This window comes from Macaca thibetana, chromosome 5, assembly GCF_024542745.1.
Source record: "Macaca thibetana thibetana isolate TM-01 chromosome 5, ASM2454274v1, whole genome shotgun sequence".
NCBI classification, from domain to species: Eukaryota; Metazoa; Chordata; class Mammalia; order Primates; family Cercopithecidae; genus Macaca; species Macaca thibetana.
In genome coordinates, this window is record NC_065582.1 from 5,404,853 (window position 1) to 5,419,916 (window position 15,064).

Sequence of the window (15,064 nt, forward strand, 5' to 3'; positions counted from 1 at the left end):
CGTCCCAGCTTTCCAGACCAAACCAACATACATCTTACACGTATCAACTGATGTCTCACGTCTCCGCAAAGTATAAAACCAAGCTGTGCCCCACACACCAAATTAGCACATGTTGTCAGGACCTCCTGAGGTTGTGCCACAGTCACATCCTAAACCTTGGCAAAATAAACTTTCTAAATTGATTGGGACCTGCCTCAGTTGCCTTTCATTTACAGCTTTAAAGGCAAAAAGGGGCTGAAACAGGGAACAAACAGTGGATTGGTCATTTCAAAGTTACTTTCCTTATAGAGTGAAAACAGAGGGAACTTGTTGCCATGCTGGCTCAGGGAAACTAGGCCCCTTCTGATTGGTTCCTGTGAATCTCCTGTGTTTTTTGAAAACTGGCCCATTCAAAGTTCAGTTTGATTATGTGGCACCTAGCACGAGGAACTCCATTCTGGTTTGGTTTGGTCTGGTCTGGTGGGCCTGATGCAAGAGCTCAGTCCAAGGCAGTGAGCGCCCATAACTCATTTAATAATCTTCCTTCGAAGTAGAAGTGATATGAGAATTTTTAAAGAGATAACAGCAGGAAAGATGTCTAAGAAGTTAAAGTACTATAGAACCATGTAAATTATTCTAAATATCCCCCACAAGTTTGACACTTATCAACACTTGATATAGCTCTCAGCTTTGTGCCAGCCTCTATGCTGAGTGGTTTCTAAACATTAACTCATGTAATCCTCTTATCAACCTTAGGAGATATCCTTAATTCACTGAGGGAAAACTGAAGTAACCTGACCAGGGTCACAGTGTATTATGAAATGGCAGGGTCAGGATTTGAACTCAAGAGTCTTACTGTGGACTCTGTGCTCTGAGCCACCACGCTAAGCCATCTAGAGAGAGAGATCCTGTGTTACTGTGGCAGCCGTGTTAGCAGGTTTAGCCCTAAACGTACAGACAATCCGTGAGGTATCTAAAGTTTCCATTCAACATTTATAGAGTGCTTACAATTTGTTTACCAGGCATTGTGCTAGGTGCTGGGACTATAGAGTGGAGACACTCATCTCAGGCTCTCGAGGAACCTGTCAGATGGTTGGTGAGACAAACAAGGAACACCTACATGATCCTGTAAAATATATATTTGGTCTTCCATGGCCTCTTGGCATACAGCTAAAACCCTTAGAACCTCCAAAGTGCTGTCTTTGTGTACGCTAATGAGTTGACTGAAGGCTGGCAGCACCCAGGTAGCTTCAGTATAGGGGCTGGTCACAAGAAAGACCAAGGCAGGATTAGAGAGTTGGGACCTCCAGCCCCACTGCCAACCTCCTGGGAAGAGAGAGAGGCTGAGATTAAGTTGATCACCAATGGCTAACAATGAATTAATTGTATCTATGTAACGAAGCTTCCATAAAAACCCAAAAGGACAGGGTTTGAGGAACTTCTGGAGAGCGGAACACATGGAGGTTCCTGTAGGGTGGTGCCCAGGGAGGGCGTGGAAGCTGCCCTCCAATTTCCTCATACCTCACCCTATGCATATCTTCACCTGTATCCTCTGTAATATTCCTTATAATGAATCTGTTAATGTAGGTGCTTCCCTGTGTCCTGTGAGCCACTCTAGCAAATTAATTGAGCCCAGCAAGGGGGTGTGCAAACCCCAGTTGGTAGCAGGTCAGTCAGAAGCACAGACGAAACAAACTGCGGCTTCCGATTATCGTCAGAAGTGGGGCGGGGAGGACAGTCGTGGGGACTGAGTCCTTGACCTGTGGGATCTGATCCCACAACATCCATCTGCTGTTTCCAGGAGGATGGCGTCAGAATTGAATTAGCGGACACTCAGCTGCTATTGGCTGCTGTAGAATTGCTTGGTGCGAGGGGAAACCTCACACATCTGGGCACAGAAATATTCTGTGTTGCGGGAAAGCTGAGGAAAAATATTTTTGAGTTTTTCCATACTCAACCTGGTAAGATGCTTTCTCTTCATTCTAGGTCAAGAGGAGTAAACTGAGTCCAAGAAAATTCCAGAGAATGAGAAGTCTAAACTCTACCTTATCCTAGATAATGAATTGGCCAGCCTCCTAAACTCTACCTACTTATCTGTCAAAAAGGAAAGCAAAAGAGAACTAGGTGACTCACTGGGAGCTGTGGCTCACGCCTGTAATCCCAGCACTTTGGGAGACCCAGGAGGGCAGATCACGAGGTCAGGAGTTCAAGACCAGCCTGGCCAACATGGTGAAACCCCATCTCTACCATAAATACAAAAATTAGCTGGGCGTGGTGGCATACGCCTGTAATCCCAGCTACTCTGGAAGCCGAGGCAGGAGAATCGCTTGAACCGGGGAGGCAGAGGCTGCAGTGAGCTGAGATCATGCCACTGCCCTCCAGCGTGGGCAACAGAGCGAGACTTTGACTCAAAAAAAAAAAAAAAAAAAAAAAAGGAAAAGGAAAAAAAGAGAAATCTTGGTGACTCAAGAGCTTAAAAAATTATACATGATTCTGGTCAATCCCAAGGCAGGTCAGTGTAAGGGCTACGTTCAACTCAATTTAATTGGACCCAAGCACCCTGGGGAATGGAGGTCTTAAGGAGATGGCACATTCTGCTTCGCCCAGACTACACAGGGACCAGGCCAAGCTAAGCCAGCATAGCTCAGCTTTTTAGGGACTGATCTTAACACCCATGTGGGATCCTGGATTAGACCTTGCTCTGGGAAGGAACACTGATTTCCCCGCTGGGTATTTACAAAGCAGTAGGGTGTGGAGAGGAAGAACTATCACAATGGTGGAGTAAGTGGTAGAAAGAAACAGATCTGGGGTGAAAGGTTTATGCTTGGAATTCATTCCTTAGTGTTAATGGAGTTTATTCTGAGCCATTATGAGTGACCATGACCCAGGGAGCTCTCATTAGGACCTAGGAAAGTATGCCTGAGGTGGTCAGGTTACAGTTTGGTTTTATACATTTTAGGGAGACAGGAGTTACAGGCAAATATGTAAATCAATACATATAAACATCAGTTTTGAGACAGGCGGACAGGTTGGTTTCCTACTTTAAGATGGTCTGGAGGAAAAGCATAAGGAGGCCCCCACTCAAGCTCTAGCTTATCTAACTCTCAGCCAGTCAGCCACAAAAGACCCAAGGAGCGATTAACTGTAAGCTCTTATTTCAGGGGAGCTGGGGACTTCCACAGAGCCCTACATGTAAAGTTAAACTCCAACATACAATTACTCCTTCCTCATTTTAAGACTAAAATTCATACTCAGGGGTGGAGATTTAAAACACGAAGGCTACATACGACGTATGAAGAAGCATGTTGAACTACATACGACATATGAAGAAGCATGTTGAACCACGGTGCAAGCACGAGAAAAGCCCCTCCTATATGTGCCCTGAAGTAACCCTTTCCTTTACAAAGACCCCAAAACTAACCCACACGCTGATCTCGGGGAGCGGCCCATTCTTCGCAGTTTCTCAATGCTGGCTCCCTTGAGCACAAGCTCAGGTAAACTTTCTCTTTGCTGCTATGTCTGGTGATCTGTCTTGATTTCTAACATGGGACATTACAGGAACCCAGGGCATTGGTAACAGTTTGACCTGGAAAGGCAGGAAGGACATCTGGAAGCATGGGCCTACAGGTTATAGGTGAATTCAAAGACTTTTTTTTTTTTTTTTTTTTGGTGAGACGGAGTCTCACTCTGTTGCCCAGCTGGAGTGCGGTGGCATGATCTCGGCTCACTGCAACCTCTGCCTCCCAGATTCAAGCAATCCTCCTGCCTCAGCTTCCCAAGTAGCTGGGATTACAGGCCTGTGCCACCACACCTGGCTAAATTTTTTGTATTTTTAGTAGAGGTGGGGTTTCACCATATTGGCCAGGCTGGTCTCGAACTCCTGACCTTGTGATCCATCTGCCTTGGCCTCCCAAAGTGCTGGGATTACAGGCATGAGCCACCGTGCCCATCCTGTATTTTACTTTTTTTCTTTATTCTGGGGTACATGTGCAGAAAGTGCAGGTTTGTTGCATAGGTATACACGTGCCATGGTGGTTTGCTGCACCCATTAACCCGTCATCTACATTAGGTATTTCTCGTAATGCTATCCCTCCTCTAGCCCCCCACTAACTAACAGGCCCCGGTGTGTGATATTCCCCCCCGTGTCCATGTGTTCTCATTGTTCAACTCCCACTTATGAGTGAGAACATGCGGTGTTTGGTTTTCTGTTCTTGTGTTAGTTTGCTGAGAATGATGGTTTCCAGCTTCATCCATGTCCCTGCAAAGGACATGAACTCATCCTTTTTTTATGGCTGCATAGTATTCCATGTTATGTATGTGCCACATCTTCTTTATCCAGTCTATCACTGATGGGCATTTGGGTTGGTTCCAAGTCTTTGCTATTGTGAACAGTGTTGCAATAAACATATGTGTGCATGTGTCTTTAAAGTAGAATGATTTATAATCCTTTGGGTATATACCCAGTAACAGGATGGCTGGGTCAAATGTTATTTCTGGTTCTAGATCCTTGAGGAATTGCCACACTGTCTTCCACAATGGTTGAACTAATTTACACTACCACCAACAGTGTACAAGCGCTCCTATTTCTCTACATCCTCTCTAGCATCTGTTGTTTCCTGACTTTTTAATGATTCCATTCTAACTGGTGTGAGATGGTATCTCATTGTGGTTTTGATTTGCATTTCTCTAATGACCAGTGATGATGAGCTTTTTTTCATATGTTTGTTGGCTGCATACATGTCTTCTTTTGAGAAGTGTCTGTTCATATCCTTCAACCACTTTTTGATGAGGTTGTTTTTTTCTTGTAAATTTGTTGAAGTTCTTTGTAGATTCTGGATATTAGCCCCAGATGGATAGATTGCAAAAATTTTCTCCCATTCTGTAGGTTGCCTGTTCACTCTGATGTTAGTTTCTTTTACTGTGCAGAAGCTCTTTAGTTTAATTAGATCCCATTTGTCAATTTTGGCTTTTGTTGCCATTCCTTTTGGTGTTTTAGTCATGAAGTCTTTGTCTATGCCTATATCCTGAATGGTATTGCCTAGGTTTTCTTCTAGGGTTTTTATGGTTTTAGGTCTTACGTTTAAGTCTTTAATCCATCTTGAGTTAATTTTTGTATAAGGTGCAAGGAAGGAGTCCAGTTTCAGTTTTCTGCATATGGCTATCCAGTTTTCCCAACACCATTTAATAAATAGGGAATCCTTTCCGTATTGCTTGTTTTTGTCAGATTTGTCAAAGATCAGATGGCTTTAGATGTGTGGCGTTATTTCTGAGACCTCTGTTCTGTTCCATTGGTCTGTATATCTGTTTTAATACCAGTACCATGCTGTTTTGGTTACTGTAGCCTTGTAGTATAGTTTGAAGTCAGGTAGCATGATGCCTCCAGCTTTGTTCTTTTTGCTTAGGATTGTCTTGGCTATGTGGGCTCTTTTTTGATTCCATATGAAATTTAAAGTAGTTTTTTCCAATTCTGTGAAGAAAGTCAATGGTAGCCTAATGGGGACAGCATTGAATCTATAAATTACCTTGGGCAGTATGGCCATTTTCACGACATTGATTTTTCCTATCCATGAGCATGGAATGTTTTTTCAATTGTTTGTGTCCTCTCCTATTTCCTTGAGCAGTGGTTTGTAGTTCTCCTTGAAGAGGTCCTTCACATCCCTTGTAAGTTGTATTCTTAGATACTGTATTCTCTTTGTAGTAATTGTGAATGAGAGTTCATTCATTATTTGGCTCTGCTTGTCTATTATTGATGTAGAGGAATGCTTGTGATTTTTGCACATTGATTTTTGTATCCTGAGACTTTGCTGAAGCTGCTTATCGGCTTAAGGAGATTTTGGGCTGAGACCAAGGGGTTTTCTAAATATACAATCATGTCATCTGCAAACAGAGACAATTTGACTTCCTTTTTTCCTATTTGAATACCCTTTATTTCTTTCTCTTGCCTGATTATTCTGGCCAGAACTTCTAATACTATGTTGAATAGGAGTTGTGAGAGAGGGCATCCTTGTATTGTGCCGGTTTTCAAATGGAATACTTCTAGTTTTTGCCCATTCAGTATGATATTGGCTGTGGGTTTATCATAAATGGCTCTCATAATTTGAGATACGTTCCATCAATACCTAGTTTATTGAGAGTTTTTAGCATGAAGGGTGTTGAATTTTGTCAAAGGCCTTTTGTGCATCTATTGAGATAGTCATGTGGTTTTTGTCATTGGTTCTGTTTATGGGATGGATTACATCTATTGATTTGCATATGTTGAACCAGCATTGCATCCCAAGGATGAAGCTGACTTGATCATGGTGGATAAGCTTTTTGATGTGCTGCTGGATTCAGTTTGCCAGTATTTTATTGAGGATTTTTGCATCAATATTCATCAGGGATATTGGCCTGAAATGTTCTTTTTTTTGTTGTGTCTCTGCCAGGTTTTGGTATCAGGATGATGCTGGCCTCATAAAATGAGTTAGGGAGAAGTCTCTATTTTTCTATTGTTTGGAATAGTTTCAGAAGGAATGGTACCAGCTCCTTTTGTACCTCTGGTAGAATTTGGCTGTGAATCCGTCTGGTCCTGGACTTTTTTTGATTGGTAGGCTATTAATTACTGCCTCATTTTCAGAACTTGTTATTGGCCTATTCAGGGATTCAACTTCTTCCTGGTTTAGACTTGGGAGGATGTATGTGTCCAGGAATTTATCCATTTCTTCTAGATTTTCTAGTTTATTTGTGTAGAGGTGTTTGTAGTATTCTCTGAAGGTAGTTTGTATTTCTGTGGGATCATTGGTGATATCCCCTTTATCATTTTTTATTGTGTCTACTTGATTCTTCTCTCTTTTCTTTGTTAGTTTGGCTAGGGATCTATCTATTTTGTTGATCTTTTTAAAAAAAACAGCTCCTGAATTCATTGACTTTTTGAAGGGTTTTTCATGTCTCTATCTTCTTCAGGTCTGCTCTAATCTTAGCTATTTCTTGTCTTCTGCTAGCTCTTGAATTTGTTTGCTCTTGTTTCTTTTTTTTTTTTTTTCTGAGATGGAGTTTTGCTTTGTTGCCCAGGCTGGAGTGCAATGGCTCAATCTTGACTCACTGCAACTTCTCCCTCCTGGGTTCAAGCAATTCTTCTGCCGCAGCCTCCCAAGTAGCCAAGATCACAGGCATGCAGGACCACACCCGACCAATTTTTTGTATTTAGTAGAGATGGGGTGTCACCATGTTGGTCAGGCTTGTCTGGAATGCCTGACCTCAGGTGATCCACCCGCCTCAGCCTCCTAAATTGCTGGGATTACAGGTGTGAGCCACCACACCCGGCCATTTCTCTAGTTCTTTTAATTGTGATGTTAGGGTGAATTTTAGATCTTTTCTGCTTTCTCTTCTGGACATTTAGTGCTATATATTTCCCTCTAAACACTGCTTTAGCTATGTCCCAGAGATTCTGGTGCATTGTGTCTTTGTTCTCATTGGTTTCAAAGAACTTATTTATTTCTGCCTTAATTTGGTTATTTACCCAGTACTCATTCAGGAGCAGGTTGTTCAGTTTCTATGTAGTGTGGTTTTGAGTGAGTTTCTTAATCCTGGTTCTAATTTGATTGCACTGTGGTCTGAGAGACTGTTTGTTATAATTTCTGTTCTTTTGTATTTGCTGGGGAGTGTTTTACTTCCAATTATGTGGTCAATTTTAGAATAAGTGCGATGTGGTGCTGAGAAGAATGTATATTCTGTTGATTTGGGGTGGAGAGTTCTGTAGATGTCTATTAGGTCTGCTTGGTCCAGAACTGAGTTCAAGTCCTAGATAGCCTTGTTAATTATCTGTGTCATTGGTCTGTCTGATATTGACAGTGGGCTCTTAAAGCCTCCCACTATTATCGTGTGGGAGTCTAAGTTTCTTTGTAGGTCTCTAAGAACTTGCTTTATGAATCTGGGTACTCCTGTATTGGGTGCATAAATATTTAGGATAGTTAGCTCTTCTTGTTGCATTGATCCCTTTACCATTATGAAATGCCCTTCTTTGTCTCTTTTGATCTTTGTTGGTTTAAAATCCGTTTTATCAGAGACTAGGATTGCAATCCCTGCATTTTTTTTTTTCATTTGCTTGGTAAATATTCCTCCATCCCTTTATTTTGAGACTATGTGTGTCTTTGCACATGAGATGGGTCTCCTGAATACAACACATCGATGGCTCTTGACTCTTTATCCAATTTGCCAGTCTCTGTTTTTTAATTGGGGCATTCAGCACATTTATATTCAAGGTTAATATTGTTATGTGTGAATCTGATCCTGTCGTTATGATGCTAGCTGGCTATTTTGCCTGTTAGTTGATGCAGTTTCTTCACAGTGTTGATGGTTTTTAAAATTTGGCATGGTTTTGCAGTCACTGGTACCGGTTGTTCCTTTCCATGTTTAGTGCTTCCTTCAGGAGCTCTTGTAAGGCAGGCCTGGTGGTAACAAAATCTATTAGCATTTGATTGTCTGTAAAGGATTTTATTTCTCCTTCACTTAGGAAGCTTAGCTTGGCTGGATGTGAAACTCTAGGTTGAAAATTATTTTCTTTAAGAATGTTAAACTTTCTGGCTTGTAGGGTTTCTGCAGAGAGATCTGCCGTTAGTCTGAGGGGCTTCCCTTTGTGGGTAACCCAACCTTTCTCTCTGGATGCCCTTAACATTTTTTCTTTCATTTCATCCATGGTGAATCTGTCGATTAAATGTCTTGGGGTTGCTTTACTCGAGGAGAATCTTTGTGGTGTTCTCTGTATTTCCTGAATTCAAATGTTGGCCTGTTTTGCTAGGTTGGGGAAGTTCTCCTGGATAATATCCTGAAGAATGTTTTCCAACTTGTTTCCATTCTCCCAATCAGTTTCAGGTACACCAATTAAATGTAGGTTTGGTCTTTTCACATAGTCCTATATTTCTTGGACGCTTTTTTCATTCCTTTTCACTCTTTTTTTTAAATCTTGTCTTCATGCTTTATTTCATTAAGTTGATCTTCAATCTCTGATATCCTTTCTTCTGCTTGATCGATTAGGTTATTGATACTTGTGTATGCTTCACGAAGTTCTCATGCTGTGTTTTTCAGCTCCATCAGGTCATTTATGTTCTTCTCTAAACTGGTTATTCTAGTTAGCAATTCCTCTAACCTTTTTTCAAGGTTCTTAGCTTCCTTGTGTTGGGTTAGAACATGCTCCTTCAGCTCAGAGGAGTTTGTTATTACCCACCTTCTGAAGCCTACTTCTGTCAATTTGTCAAACTCATTTTCTGTCCAGTTTTGTTTCCTTGCTTGTGAGGAGTTGTGATCCTTTGGAGAAGAAGAGGCATTATGGTTTTTGGAATTTTCAGCTTTTTTGTGCTGGTTTCTCCCCATCTTCATGGATTTATCTACCTTTGGTCTTTTATATTGGTGACCTTCAGGTGGGATTTCTGAGTGGATGTCCTTTTTGTTGATGTTGATGCTTTTCCTTTTTGTTTGTTAGTTTTTCTTCTAATAGTCAGGCCCCTCTGCTGCAGGTCTGCTGGAGTTTGCTGGAGGTCCACTCCAGACTGCCTGGGTATCACCAGCGGAGGCTGCGGAACAGCAAAGATTGCTGCCTGTTCCTTCCTCTGGAAGCTTTGTCCCAGAGGGGCACCTGCCAGATGCAAGCTGGAGCTCTCCTGTATGAGGTGGTTGTTGACCCCTGCTGGGGGATGCCTCCCAGTCAGGAGACACAGGGACCAGGGACCCACTTGAGAAGGCAGTCTGTTCCTTAGCAGAGCTCGAACACTGTGCTGGGAGAGCCGCTGCCCTCTTCAGGGCTGTCAGGCATGGATGTTTAAGTCTCCTGAAGCTGTGCCCACAACTGCCACTTTCCCCAGGTGCTCTGTCCCAGGGAGATGGGGGTTTTATCTATAAGCCCCTGACTGGGGCTGCTGCCTTTTTTTCAGAGATGCGCTGCCCAGAGAGGAGGAATCTAGAGAGGCAGTCTGGCTGAAGTGGCTTTGCCAAGCTGCAGTGTGCACCTCCAAGTTTGAACTTCCTGAGCTTTGTTTACACTGTGAGGGGAAAACTGCCTACTCAAGCCTCAGTAATGGCGGACGCCCCTCTCCTCACCAAGCTCCAATATGCCAGGTCAACTTCAGACTGCTGTGCTGGCAGCAAGAATTTTAAGCCAGTGGATCTTAGCTTGCCTGGCTCCGTGGAGGTGGGATCCGCTGAGCTAGACCACTTGGCTCCCTGGCTTCAGTCCCCTTTCCAGGAAGGGAATGGCTCTGTCTTGCTGGCATTCCAGGCACCACTGGGGTAAGAAAAAATACTCCTGCAGCTAGCTCGGTGTCTGTCAAAACAGCCGCCCAGTTTTGTGCTTGAAAAGCAGGGCCCTGGTGGCGTAGGTAACGGAGGGAATCTCCTGGCCCACAGGTTGCAAAGATCATGGGAGAGTGTAGAATCGGGGGCAGAGTGCACTGTCCCTCACCGCACAGTCCCTCACAGCTTCCCTTGGCTAGAACAGAGAGTTCCCTAACCCTTTGTACTTCTGGGGTGAAACAACGCCCCATCCTGCTTTGGCTCACCCTCTGTGGGCTGCACCCACTGTCTAACCAGCCCCAATGAGATGAGCTGCGTACCTCAGTTGGACATGCAAAAATCACCCGCCCTCTGCGTTGATCTCGCTGGGAGCTGCAGACTGGCGCTGTTCCTATTCGGCCATCTTGAGAGATCTCCCAGCCTGTTTTTTAAGGAAAAATATCGTATTTGTAAAAAAGATCAAGATCATATGGGAAACACTTATTTTGGGAAACACTTCTATTGTAGGAAGTATCTGCGGAAAAAATCAACAGATGAGTAAATGTGTGTCTAGGACACAGAATTGTAACCACCCAACTGGTTCTTTTTGTCCACTGCCCAGACAGAGCTGATTTATCAAGACTAGGGAATTGCAATTGAGAAAGAGTTTAATTCACCCAGAGCTGGCTCTAGGGGAGACCAGAGTTTTATTATTACTCAAATCAGTCTCCCCGAAAACTGGGGGATCAGAGTTTTGAAGGATAATTTGGTGGGTAGGGAATCAGAAATTGGGGAGTGCTAATTGGTTGACTCACAAATGAAATCATAGGGGGTCCACGCTGTCCTCTTGAGTTGAGTCAGTTCCTGGAAGGTGGCCACAAGACCTGATGAGCTAGTTTATTGATCTGGGTGGTGCCAGCTGGTGCACTGGAATGCAGGGTCTGCAAAATATCTTAAGCACTGACCTGAGGGTTTTCAACAATGACTCCTAAACCATCATTTCTAATCTCATGGCTAATGTGTTAGTCCTATAAGGACAGTTTAATCCCCAGGCAAGAGGGGGACTTATTTTGGGAAAGGGCTGTTATCGTGTTATCATCAAACCATAAACTAAACTCCTCTCAAAGTCAGTTCAGCCTATGCCGGGGAATGAACAAGGGCAGCCTGGAGGTCAGAAGCAAGATGGAGTCGGTGAGGTCAGATCTCTTTCACTGTCGTCATTTTCTCAGTTATAATTTTTGCAAAGGTGGTTTCAGAATGATACTCAGTAAGACATTCTGGATTCCTTTGTGTGGTGTCATAAGTCTCTTTCCACATCCGGTTACATCTTGGGTTCTACAACCCAAGAGAGTCAAGCTGAGGAGTAAGGCATCTGGCCAAAAGGCCAGGAAGCCAAAATCTTATATGTGATTTTTCAGGCCCAACCTGAGGCAATTCCAAAGGCTTTTCCTGGTAGGCCTGGGCGGGGAGAGCTGCCCTCCTCACCGCAGACTCGACCCACAGTATGGGTCCCCCTGGCCAGCCGTGACGCTGCACGTGTCTGCATTTCTAGCTCAGACACACAACTCAGAGACTTCCTTATCTGCAGACCATGAGCTGAGGTCTTTCTTGGGGTCTCTACTGAGACCATGCTGTTGGGGGCCACGAAGACATTTTTCATCACTCTGACTCAGCATTCAGTATTTTAACACCCCTAGTCCTTCACCCTCCTCTTCCTCCCCAACAAATCTACAAGAGCCTTTTGCCGGGGTCGCTTGCCTCATTGGTGAGATGACCCCTGTTGATCCATCTGACCTGCTCCTGGTGCTGTTCTGGGGGAAAAAGAAAATGTGGAGGAGGCGACACTCTCGCCCCTTGCCTCCTGCTTACGCCACCACCGGAGGTGATGAAAGCCTGGATCGTCACTTTCGTCTTGGTGTGCTCTTTTAATTCACCATCTGGACACCGAGCCGCTCAGCTCTTTCCAGCTCAGCTGTTGACAGAGAGGAGGTTAAAGCAGTGTATTTTCTAGTTGTAACTAAAAGGTCAGTATTAGAACTATTCCAGCAAAAGTAACCAAAGATACAACCTGCAAGGAAAAGCCTGAGGCAGCCGCCGCTGTCCTCTGTGGTTTCAGTGCCACTGCCTCCCTGATAAATACGTCAGTCACATCACCTTCAGCTCAAGCATATCCTTGTTTGTCAACAAGGAGCATTTGTCTAAAGTTTCAGCAAGGACGTAGTTTTAGTTTCCAAATAGTCAATATGAATAATTTTTTCAAAAAATCACACCTGAAGTCTTCAAAATGAGCTTTTTCTCTAGCTAAAGTTAGCAGCTTATCAGACCTAACTTACGCTAGATAATTTGTTGGGCAAAGGTACGTTCCAGAAGGAGGCAAATATCACAGATAAGAGCGAAAGCAATGCTTTCTATTTCTTAGATTGCTTTGAAATAGGATTATGTATATAAAGAGACTAAGCTGCCATTTGAACATGAGTTTGCTGTAGACCTCCTTTAACTCAAGTGTAAGAACCATGTCCTGTGAGGAAGGAAAGGGCTGATGGGGGCTGCACAGAGGGCTGTGCTGGCAGAGGCTGGTAGGGCCAGGAGGGGCAGTGGGCTGACTTGGCATGTACATGCTCATGCGTGTGCACATGTGCATGCGTTTGCATATGCCTGGGTGTACACTCACTCAAAGGTTCAGTTCAGCCACCTATTTTCAGGATTCTAGTCCGTCAGGGATAAAAAAATAAGGCAATTATAGATTTTTATTCCCTTAAATTTATGTCATTAGTGGAAGAAAGAATGGATATTTGTTTACTCATTAAAAAGTGTAGACAGGGCCAGGTGCAGTGGCTCACGCCTGTAATCCCAGCACATTGGGAGGCCGAGGCAGGTGGATTACCTGAGGTCAGGAGTTCGAGACCAGCCTGGCCGACATGGTGAAACCCCTTCTCTACTAAAAAAATACAAAAATAAGCCAGCCACAGTGGTGGGCTCCTGTAATCTCGGCTACTCAGGAGGCGGAGGCAGGAGAATCACTTGAACCCAAGAGGCAGAGGTTGCAGTGAGCCAAGATCACACCATTGCACTCTAGCCTGGGCAATGAGAGTGAAACTCCGTCTCAAGAAAAAAAAAAAAAAAAAAAGGTGTAGACTGTGGCTGGGTGCAGTGGCTCATGCCCGTAATCCCAGCACTTTGGGAAGCCAAGGCGGGCAGATTGCCTGAGGTCAGGAGTTTGAAACTAGCCTGGCCAACATGGTAAAACCCTGTCCCTACTAAAAATACAAAAAATTAGCTGGGTGTGGTGGCGGGCACCTGTAATCCCAGCTACTTGCTAGGCTAAGGCAGGAGAATCTCTTGAACCCAGTAGGCGGAGGTTGCAGTGAGCCGAGATCGCACCACTATATTCCAGCCTGGGCAACAAGGGGAAACTCTGTCTCAAAAAAAAAAAAAAAAAAAAAAAGAAAGAAAGAAAAGAAAAGTGTAGACTTATAAGTGCTTAATAAATGAAAGCCATTATTATTATTGCTACTATTCTCAAAAGTCTAATGGGGTATTTCCCCCATCTTACACAGATCAGACGAGAGGAGCATCTCGCCGTGGACCTGGCAACTCATATTTTCTTCCTTCACCTGTCAAGGTAGACCCAGTCTCATAATATGATGGGAAAGTTTTGAAAACATTATCAAAGGCAAGGAGCTCCCAGCCAGTCCCCTGCATTATTCCTGAAGGGAAGCAGCACGGTTTCCTGCATTACCAAATTTGCCCATTCTTGGCAGCAAATGGCCCAAAAAGCAGCGTCTAAGATCTTTATAGGTGATCCCTGCTCTGCAGGAGGTGATAACATTCTTTGCATGGTGAGCACGCATTTCTCGATCCACCAGCTCCAGCATCCCAGAAATGCAATTTTCTCAGTCAAGTTACCTGAGACTCATTCGTGGAAAACTTGTCAGTCAGGTCAAGCTCAGTCCATTCAGCGTGGACTGAGCTCTGAGGCCCACACCAGTGACTCACTCCAGTGCTCCTGTCCCCAGGTCCTCTCCCTCTCCTGCTTGGAGCATGTTTACCGAGGCAGGCTGGGCAGGGGTGGGTAGAATCAGGTCTGTGTTATCTTTCTGTGCCACACCTGGCTGTTAAACATGAAACCCAATAACTGAATGACCTTGTCCTCTAGTTCTGCTGAGACAATTCTCCTGGGGGACATGAAGGTCTCATGCGTAAAAGCCAAACTGGCAGCGTGGGAGTAGGAAGAAGAGTAGAAGGAAGAGGGCATGCAGGTGATGAGGGCATGTCAGCTAACATCGTTTTGCCACACATGCTTGTCATTGTAGTTACTCTTCTCCATGCCAAGCACTTTATAAACATCATCTCCCTTAATTCTCACTCGAGTCTTATAAAGTATTATTAGCCCAATTTTATAACTGAGTAAATGAATGCCCAGAGGTTAAAGAACACTCCTAAGGTCATCCAGCTGTAAGTGGTGGAGCTGGAACATGAATCCAGATGTTTCTGATTCCCATCGCTTTCCTCTTTTCACTAGTCCCCCACTACACGCTTCCCCAAAAGGACACTAAATTACAAACACAAGCCAAAGCATGTGCCAGGGTCTAGCAGACAGCAGACGCCTGTAAAACAGCCTGAGGGTACAACTCACATCCGGTTCTTAGAGTTCCGGCCTTGTGAGCAGCCCGCGTAGGGAGCATTAGCCAAGCAGATAGAAGGTCAGGAAGGATTGGGCTGCAGAATGGCCCTTCCTTTAGAGGAGCTGGACAAAAGAGCAGAAGAGCAGATGATCTCCGGTCCTTACGAACCATCTGAATCAATGTCAGGGACCTCGTCTTTTCCCTCCCCTCCCCTCCCCTCC